Source organism: Tenrec ecaudatus, chromosome 2 (genome assembly GCF_050624435.1).
Source record: "Tenrec ecaudatus isolate mTenEca1 chromosome 2, mTenEca1.hap1, whole genome shotgun sequence".
NCBI lineage: Eukaryota > Metazoa > Chordata > Mammalia > Afrosoricida > Tenrecidae > Tenrec > Tenrec ecaudatus.
This window is the reverse complement of record NC_134531.1, coordinates 297,317,891-297,320,877: the sequence shown is the minus strand read 5'-3', so window position 1 is coordinate 297,320,877 and position 2,987 is coordinate 297,317,891. Positions and strand designations below refer to the sequence as shown.

Here is a 2,987-nt window from a genome sequence, read left to right as displayed (position 1 = left end):
GTGTCGGTGGGAGGAAGACTGACATATAAATAATTAAAATGAATTGAAATATGCATCAAAAGAAGTACCTTCTTGTATTTTAAAAACAAATTGGTAGATTACCATATATACTTGTGTATAAGCTGAGCTTTATAGCACATTTTTAATGCAGTTTTTTGGGGTAAAATTAGGTGCTTTGGCTGATATTTGGGTTGGCTTATACTCGAGTATATATGGTACCTGTTAAACTTATTTTTTACACTTTGATCATATTCCCTCAAGATTTCTGTATTTGTTAATGCAATTCTGATTTTCTTTCATTTTCTAACCTTGAAATCTTTCAAACGTCCCCATTATCCTCCCCCCATTACCTCTTTCCCATCAGACACTGAGTTCCACTTACATCCATAGTGTCTCTGGCAATGGTCTCTCGTCTATTTTAAGAGCTAAACTCTCATGCAGGCCCTATTTCTTGCCCTGATAACTGGGCTAATTTCCCAATTAGTTCCTTTCACTATACTTTTTTTCCTCCCCTACTGAAATGGATCCTGTCTGTTGGCATTTGGATAACCTTCCTAATTAGTATATAGCGATACCATGAGGGTAGGGGAAGGTGAGAGAGGAAGGGAGGAAGAGGAACTGATCGATCAATGGACCCACAGCACCACCACCCAGTCCCAGGGGGACAAACAACAGAAACAGCAGGGGAAGGGAGAACGTGGATGGTGTAAGATATGAAAATAATAATAATTTATAATGTATCCAGGGGTCACGAGGGTGGAGGGAGGCCAAAAAGAGGAGCCGATACCAAGGGCTCAATAGAAAGTATTTAGAAAATAATGATGGCAACATATATACAAATATGCTTGATCCATACAATTGATGTATGGATTGTTATGAGCTGTAAGAGCCCCCATAAAATGATCTTTTAATTTTTTTTTTAAAAGGCAATACAATGGTTTATTTACACTGGCAACCTCACAGAGCCAGACCTGCCACACAGCAGGAGCACTGACAGCAGGAACAAGGGGCTTAGGAGACACAGGGCTTTGGTGTCGGTTTGTTTTCCTTACATGTTCACACCCACCACCTAAAGCATGAGAAGACCTTTTCCAGGAGAGATGCAGGTCAAGGTCACACATTAAAATCTGCCCAGGCCAGCTGTGCTGACTCACAGAGCTTCAATTAAAAGGCTCTCTCATCCTGGAAGAAGAATGAGGACACCCACCCACTGCCAGGCCTGAACCCAGAGAGGAGGGCCTCCTTTACGCCCCATGTCTTTCACAAGCTGCTGTCAGAGGAAACGCTCTCTCTTAGTTCTGAACTGTGAGGTCATGTAGTCTGGGGCCTGAAGGAGAAGGCATCACAGGGGCACTCGGTGCGCTGTCACCTGGACTGCGTGAAAAACTCATGAATCCGCTGTGCCGCTGCTTGCCCAACAACGCGCTCCAGCTCTTGCGTGGAAGCGTTACTTAGGTGTTGGATACTTGGGAATTCCTGAAGCAGAAGGGGGGCTTCACTTTTCCAACTCCTGGGTTCTGCTGCACCGTCTGGAGGAGGGAGGGCTCGGAGAGCTGAGAGCGCTTCTTCCTGAGAAAGGGGTTCTTACTGGGCTCTTTGGTTTGGTCGTGGACTAACTGAATGATGAGGCTGGCTGCTTCCATCTGGCAGGACACCGGAAGCAACACCATGCCGAGGTCCAGGACTGTGAACTTCTGCGCAGCCGGGAAGTACTGCTCACTCATCTGTGTCTTCTCAACTAGTACAATCCCTTGAAGATGAATTTCTGATCCGAACAAGCCTCTTTCTGTAGCCGTTTCCTGCCACCAAATCCGCTTCGGTGACATACAGAATACAGGATCTGTTAGACAAGTAAAAATCTACCGGCATGAGGTCATCCTCAAAAGCGAGTTTAATTTTGCCTTGCATCTCTTGTGCCAGCTGTGACCCACGCCACCTCTCACTGGCCACAATGTGCCCCAAAGGCACATATATGGGGCCTTTGCCATCAGGGAGGCTCCTTTCCATCGGTGGCCTAGACCTGTCTCACATTCTCGTCACCTGCCTGGCCCTTGATAACGTGGCCCCACTCAGCCGACCCATCTCTCCCTCCGATCTTTTAATTTTTAAAAAATGTTCTCTGATTAATGGTCCTCTTCTATCTGAAAGGTTGGCTATTTGAGTCTACCCAGAAGCACCTCTAAAAAAAGGCCTAGTGATTTTTGAAAAACAAGTCATTAAAGACATGATGAGGCACATTCTATTTTAATGTGACCACAGTTAACTACCGTAAAATTGAATAGTGACATAAAATGATTGTGGCTGATATGCCTAGGGCAGTGCTCTCTGGGAGAAAGACTGGACTTTCTATCCCCACAAAGAGTTACAGAAACATACAAGGGCAGTTCTACCCTGTCCTATGGGGTTGCTATGAGTCAGTATTGATTCCAGGGCAGTGAGTTTGGATTTTGGTTAAATGGAACATTTGAGAGCTTCGCACTATAAATGAGTATTTTCCTGAACTAGTTCTTCTATTTTTAATAGGACATTGCGTTCACCTTCACGCTCCTTCCTCTCTTTACAATGAATGACTTCCACAGGACAGCCCTGGACTTCCCAGTTAGACTGGCTGCCACATTCTTGGAACCTATCTGGCTCTAAGTAGACTCTTAGCACCATCTTCTTTTCCCTAAGTCACAGAATTTAAAGAAACTGGTTCTTAAAGTAGAGGTGGGAGGGTGGAGAGCCATTGAAAGCCTGATAAAAATGTGACTAACTGAGCCCTTGATATGCTGATGCAGTAAGTGAAATGCCTTTTAGTGTGAGACATACACTAGGAGGGGCCCAGGAAGATCCATTTTCACCAGTGACACTAAGTAATTTTGAGATAGCAGGAAGGTGACCTCTAGGTTGAGAATGATTGCTATTCAGGACAGTCCTAATTCCTAATCCACTAGTAATGTGTGCACACAAAAATTTAAAGGCTTAAGTGCATGAATCCTGTACAT

The 2,987-nt window shown here is 44.6% G+C and overlaps 1 pseudogene; it reads right to left on the bottom strand.

The window, feature by feature from the left end:
• Positions 1-1,159: 1,159 nt before the first annotated feature.
• LOC142441526 (Fanconi anemia core complex-associated protein 24 pseudogene) lies at positions 1,160-2,085 on the bottom strand (annotated as a pseudogene).
• Between the last annotated feature and the right edge of the window lie 902 nt (positions 2,086-2,987).